Source organism: Chrysochloris asiatica, unplaced genomic scaffold, assembly GCF_000296735.1.
Source record: "Chrysochloris asiatica unplaced genomic scaffold, ChrAsi1.0 scaffold00049, whole genome shotgun sequence".
Lineage (NCBI taxonomy): Eukaryota > Metazoa > Chordata > Mammalia > Afrosoricida > Chrysochloridae > Chrysochloris > Chrysochloris asiatica.
Genome location: NW_006408567.1, coordinates 1763647 through 1770806, shown reverse-complemented (window position 1 = coordinate 1770806; position 7160 = coordinate 1763647). Strand labels below are relative to the sequence as shown.

Here is a 7160-nt window from a genome sequence, read left to right as displayed (position 1 = left end):
GAATTGGGTCTAAGCATGTGGGATGCCAACTAGCAGTCATTCTTTAGTTGGAGAAAATTCTAGAAGGCAGTTCAGTGCCCTGTGTAGCCCTGCTTTAGGAAAATTACAATAGATTCTCAAATGAGAAACTTCCTGCAGGATCTCTAAGCCCCTCAAGGAAGAGCTAACAGAGATGTAACATTCTGGATTATTTTTATTCTCCTTTCTCTAAGAGAGGCACTTTCTCTGTTAGAAAGTCAAAAGCACATATAAACTCCAAGACTGCAGGAACTAAGATGAATTCTCAACTTGCTGTTCACGACTGCCAAAATGTACTAGACACACAGTTTGTAGCTTTTCTCGTTCCCAGCTAGGTTATTCCCCCTATCAGTTTGATTTGCATCTGCAATCTGAACTATGACATTTTCTTTCTTACTAAACATAATATTCACTCAATGTACATCACCGCACACTCCAAATAGGATAAAAAATCCATGTGGTATGATCAGATCAGGATTGGTGACAAGCAGAACAGAATTTTCTGGTATGCCACCAATACCAGGAATGACCATCTTTCCAGTTACAGCAGAAGAGGATCAAGAACTCCAGGAACAGCTGGAACTGCAAGACTTGTAGTTTGAGAAAATACTGGGCCAAATCCAGCAGTCCCTGAACAGGGTGAGGAAATTGTATCTGGTGCACCAAAAGCAGCAGCCATAGTTGGTTCAAGGGATGGCTGGTCATCAGCAGTAGAAAGGTCTAAGCAAGTAAAGTCTCTGCTTTTGTCATTACTATATGTCACATTAAGGCTGGTGAGCTTGGAGAAGTCCATACACAGATTGCAGCATGCATTATAGATATTCTGGCCTTACAGAGGCATTCTGACATAATGTGCATTCATTGGGTCAGCATACTGAAACAAAGCTTGAAATTGATTATTCTTGGTAAATGTGATAATCTTCAAAACCATACCAAATTTTGAAAATATTTGATGAAGAACTTCCAGAGTAACAGGGTAAAAGAGGTTTCAATAATTATTTTGAGCACACGGCTTTGCCCAGGTAGGACCATGCCTTCCTTGGTAGGACTTCCAGAAAGGGCCAGGATTCCCTATTGGGCAGCACCAATGGCCTGCAATGCAGTTTGGGCTCTAGCTTGATTAGGTTGATTGTCAGTCTTAAATTCACTGTGACTGGAATGCTGAATATAAACAGGTTGGTTTCAGAGGTTAGAAGTAAGAGAAGTGTAATACGTCAACATCATAACAGGAACTTCCTTATAAGCCATTTCTAAGAAAGTCTGGCATTTTCTTTTCAATATCAAAAGACTCAATACTTTGCCAAATGGCAGATCTAATGATATGACATTTGCTTCAGTGACATTATTTGAAATTTTGTGAAGATGGAGAACATGGAAGGTGAAGAGGGAAGTCTATCTCCTTTAAATTTTTTGTTGCCATTCTCATTAGCCATCCATGGCCCAGATGGAGGAGCACACTGTACCGGGATGGAGGAGCTCACTGCTAGCTGAGGGAGGAGGCAGGCAGCTCTTGAGACCTGTGAGCAATGCCTCTTCCCAGTCCCAGCTGGAATGAGAGTCTCCTTATAGTCTTTAGATTATGTCCAGAGAGATGTGCCAGTAATACTTTAAGTACCTTGTTCTGTCATTTTGGTTGTTGTTGCTAAGTACTGAGGAGTTGGTTCCAACTCATAGTGACTCTGTACAGGGTTTCCAAGAAGTGGTTGGTGAGCTTAAACTCCAGACTTGCAGTGCAAAACCACCTTGCAGTCCAACGCACTATCATGTACCAAATCAACCTTGGAATCATTGCAACCTCATCCACAATGGAGTGAAACGCTGCTGGGTTTTGTGCTACCGATATAATTGTTTATGCATTGAACTGTTTGTTGTCTTTCCATATGGTGATTTTCAGAAGGCAATTGCCATGCCTTTCTTCCTAGTCTCTCTTAGTCTGGAAGTTCTACTGAAACCTTTTCACAGCAACTCCCAAGCCTCCACCATGATAGACATTGCCTGTGGATAAGGTGCATTGGGCACATAGAAGGTGATATTTCTACCACTGAATCACAATCTTTTTGTTTTTATCTTATACTAATTGTTTTCAATGAGCTCCTGGGTGGCACAAGTGGTTAAGCACTGGACTAGTAACCAAAAGTTTGGAAATCCAAATCCACCAAGTGTAGCTTTGGAAATAAGACCTGATGAACTGCATCTAAAAGGTCATAGGTTCAATTTTACTCTGTCCACATGGGATTGCCATAAATTAGAGTTGGACTAAGTAACAACTTGTTAAGTGTCTTTGAGTTGGTACTGACTCATACATAGCACAACGGAATGAAACACTGAGTAGTCCTGCCCCAACCTAACAATCATTGCTATGTTTGAGTTAATTGCTGTTGTAACTGTGCCAATCCATCTCGTTGGGGGTCTTCCTCTCTTTCTCCAACACTCTACTTTATCAAACATGATATCCTTCTTCAGGGACTGGTCCCTCCTGATAATATGTCTGAAGTATGTGAGATGAAGTCTGGCCATCCTAGCTTCTAATGAGTATTCTGGCTGTATTTCTTCCAAAACAGATTGGCTTGCTCTTTTGGAAGTCCATAGTACTTTTAATATTATCTATATTAAACGCTATAAGTTAAATGCATCGATTCTTCTATGGTCATGTTTATTCAATGTCCAACACTCATAGGCATATGATGTTACTGAAAATACCATGGTTTGGGTCAGGCGCACCTTAGTCCTCTAGCTGATGTCTTCGCTCTTCAAAGACTTTAAAGAGGTCTTGTGCAGCACATTTGCTTATAGTACATCGTTTGATTTCTTAACTGCTTCTTCCATGAGTGTTGATGGTTGATCCAAGCAATATGAAGTATTTGATAACTCAATCTTTCCTCCATTTATATGGATGTTATTTATTGGTCTAGTGGTGAGGATTTTTGTTTTCTTTATACTGAGGTGCAACCCATACCTAAGGCTATGGATTTTGATTTTCATCAGTTAGCATTTTAAGTCCTCTTCATTTTAAGTAAGCAAGCTTATGTCATCTGAATATTGCAGGTTGTTAATGAGTCTTCCTCCAATCCTGATGCCATGTTTTTTCTTCATATAATCCAGCTCCTCAGATTATTTGCTCAGCATACAGATTGAATAAATATGGTGAAATATTACAACACTGGCATATACCTTTTCTAATTTTAAACCATTTGGCATTCCCTTGTTCTGTTTGAACAACTGCCTCTTGGACTATGTACAGGTTCCTCATGAGCACAAGTAAGTATTCCAGAATACTCATTCTCTGCAATGTTGTCTACAGCTTGTCATGATCCACATAATCAAAAGCTTTTGGGTAGTCAATAAAGCACAGGTGAACATCTTTCTGGCATTTTCTGCTTTCAGCCAAGATCCATCGGATGTCAGCAATGACATTCCATGTTCCATTACCTCTTCTGAATCTGGCTTGAACCTCTGGAAGTTCTCTGTCAATGTATGGTTGCAGATATTTTTGTATTATCTTCAGAAAAATTTTACTTGCATGATATTGTCTGATGATTTCCACATTCTGTTGGGTCACCTCCCTTTGGAATGGGAATAAATATGGCTCTCTTTCAATGAGTTGGCCAGATACCTGTCTTCCAAATTTCTTGACTTACAGAAGTGAGTGCCACCAGTGCTTCATCAATCTGTTGAAAGATTTCAATTTTCATTCCATCTATTCCTGGTGCCTTGTTCTTTGTCAATGCCTTCAATGCACCTTGGACTTCTTCTTTTAATATCATTGGCTATTGATCATATGTAACGTCTTGAAATGTTTGAACATTAACCATTTCTTTTTGGTACAGTGACTCTATGTATTTTTCCCATCTTCTTTTGATACTTTCTGCATCATTCAATATTTTGACCATCTAAACCTTCAGTATTGCAGTTGAGACTTGAATTTTTAGTACAGTTCCAAAAATTTGAGAAATGCTCTGAGTGTTTTGGTTTTCTAACTCCAGGTCTTTGCACATTTCATAATAATATTTGAATTTTTCTTATTGAACTGCCATTTGAAAGTTTCTATTGATCTCTCTTATCTCCTCATTTTGTCCATTTGCATTAACGTCTCTATATTGGAGAGCAAGTTTCAGAGTCTCTTCTGACATTCATTTGGTCTTTTCTTTCTTTCTTGTCTTCTTAATGATCTGTTTTTTTCTTCTTCTTCTTCCTGTATGATGTTCTTGATGTCATCACACAACTCTTCTGGTATTCTGTCTTTAGCATCTAATGAATCCAATCTGTTCTTCAGAAGATCTCTAAATTCATGTGGGATATGTTCAAGGTCATATTTTGTCTTCTGTGCACCTGCTTCAATTTTCTTCAGTTTCAGCTATTGGTAGATGGTCACTGCCTGTCCTAGGCCTTGTTTTCATTGATGATATGGAGATTTCCCACCATCTCTTTCTACAGATGCAGTCAATTTGATTTCTGTGTATTCCATCTGGAGATCTATGTGAATAGTTGTATTTCATGTTGTTTTAGAAAGATAATTGCAATGAAGAAGTCTTTTGCCTTGCAAAATTCTATCATGTGCTCTCCAGAATCGTTTTGATCACTAAGGCCATATTTTCCAACTACTGATCATTCCTCTTTGTTTCAAGCCTTTGCATTCCAATCTCTAGTACTTTCAATGCCTCTTGATTGCATAGTGTTTGCAATTTAAGACTGAAGAATTTGGTAGAATTAATCAATTTCATCATCACTGGCTAGTGATTGTTATGTAAAATTGAATACTAGTGGTATTAACTTGTTTTATTTGTAGGTATATTGATATTATCCTATCACAGACAGCATTGCATTTCAAGACAGATCTTCATATGCTCTTTTTGATGATAAATGCGACACCATTCCTCTTCAATTTGTTATTGCTGGCATAGTACACCATGTGATTATCAGAATAAAAGTCATCAATACCAGTCTATTTTAGCTCACTAATACCTAGGTTATTGATGTTTATGCATTCCATTTCATTTTTGACAGTTTCCAGTTTTCCTAGATTTATACTTTATGCATTGCATGTTAATGGAGGTTTATAGCTGCTTATCTTCATTTTGAATTGTGCCCCATCAGCAAATGAAGGTCCCAAATGTTTTACTCCATTTGCATCATCACAGTCAACTCTACTTTGAAGAGGCAGCTCTTCCCTAGTCATCTCTTGAGTACCTTCCAAACTGAGGGGCTCATTTTCTGGCACTATATCTGACAATATTCTGGTGCTTTTGATCATGTTGCAATTTTCTGTTACTGATAGTGTTTCACTGCTATTCATAAGGTTTTCAGTGATAAAACATTTGGAAGCAGTCTTTCTCTCCTTCTCCCTAGTCTGTATTTGTCTGGAAGCTCAGCTGAAACTTGTTGACCATGGGTGACCCTGCTGTTATTTATAATACCTGTGGCATGGCTTCCAGAATCACAGTAACTCACAAACCACCACAGTATGACAAACTGACAGATGAGATGTGGCAGTAACAACTAATAATGGCAATAACAATTTGTTTTCAACTTTCCCTCTGTTTATCACCAATGATAAATATTATCTCTCCTTTTCTATGCCAATCTTGTTGTTGACCACTTTGGCTATTTTAAACACTTAAAAATAGTTAAAGTAATCATAAAGTTTCCAAAGTATGGACTGTAGTGGGAGGAATCAAACTATTCTCTGCTTAACATAATTTATAATTCTGCCAATCCATAAGCTTACTATCAGTTTTCCATATTTTCGAATTTTCCAAATTTTGTAACATCACATTTAAAGAAATGTATTATTTACAGGATTGTTGTTGTTGTTGTTGTTGCTAAGTGCAGCAGAGTTGATTCTGACCCATATCGACACTGTATAGTGTTTCCAAGGAGCAGCTGGTGAGCTTTGCTGTTCAAACAGCTTTGCAGTCTGGCGCATTATCCCATAGTGCCCCACATGACTCCATTTACAGGATTAGAAATTATTATTTGATTTATATTAATTTTGTCTATAAAATGGTAATAAGTTTACCTGCTGCATTTTGCTGCATGTGGTAGATATGAAGGAACAAGTGCATTGTTTTTAAATCACTTGAGAGATGGATTAAATCATATACAAAGTGTAAGTTTACTACAATTTATCAGTGCCTTCTACCTCTTAAATCCATTGCAGTGGAATCAATTCTGAGTCATGGCAACCCAGTGTATTATGGAGTAGAGATGCTACATAGGTTTTTCTTGAGCCTTGTTGGTACAGTGGTTAAGTGCTGAAATATTATTCACAATTTTGGCATTCTTAACCCAAACAGCCACTCCAGTGATTTTTGGATTCTATTCCTGTAACTATTACAGCCTAGATTACCACACAGGGCACATGGGATCACTATGAGTCAAAAGCTACTTGATGGTATCCAACAACAGTCTTTATGGAGCAGATCACCAAATTTTATTCTGGAATGCCACTGGATATGTTCGAATTCCCTACCTTTGGGTTAGTAGACAGGCACCAACTGTACTTCTGATCTACCTCCTATGTAGTAGTTAATGTGTCATTCTGTATTGGATCTTAAAAGAATTCTAAAATTTAGTGCCTAAGTTAAGAGATGAAAAATACTTAAAAAACAAAACAGAAGCAGAAACAAAGCCAGCAGATGGATAAATTAGATAGTAGAACAAGCCTCTCAGCCTCATTGTTGTCAAAGTTATCTAGTGCTGCTATAACAGAAATACTATAAGTGATGAATTTAACAACAAGAAACTGAATCCTTTACAGTTTATGAGGCTAGACCATAAACTAGAAGTCCACTAGGTGTGGTATTCCACACCCTTGGGAATCTCCCATAAATTGGAAAAGGAGATTAGTGTGATTAAGTATGGTGTTGTGTTGTGGTTGTTAAGTGGTGTCCAGTCAGTTCTTACTAATAGCGACACTGTATATGGTTTCTGAGGAGCAGTTGGTGAGTTTGAACTGCCAACTGTGGTTAGCAGTCCAGTACTTATCCTATAGTGCCACACCAGGACTACAATTCTTAATCTTCCTATTTATTTATCACAACAAATCACATCATGTGGGCTAGCTACATCTCAATTGCAAGCCACTAAGAATCTTGGTCCAGTCAAGTTGACACAAAACCTTAACTATCACAGTCTACCCTTTG

General features: G+C 37.9%; 1 pseudogene; it reads right to left on the bottom strand.

The window, feature by feature from the left end:
* Positions 1 to 314: 314 nt before the first annotated feature.
* Positions 315 to 6080, bottom strand: LOC102819003 (annotated as a pseudogene).
* Between the last annotated feature and the right edge of the window lie 1080 nt (positions 6081 to 7160).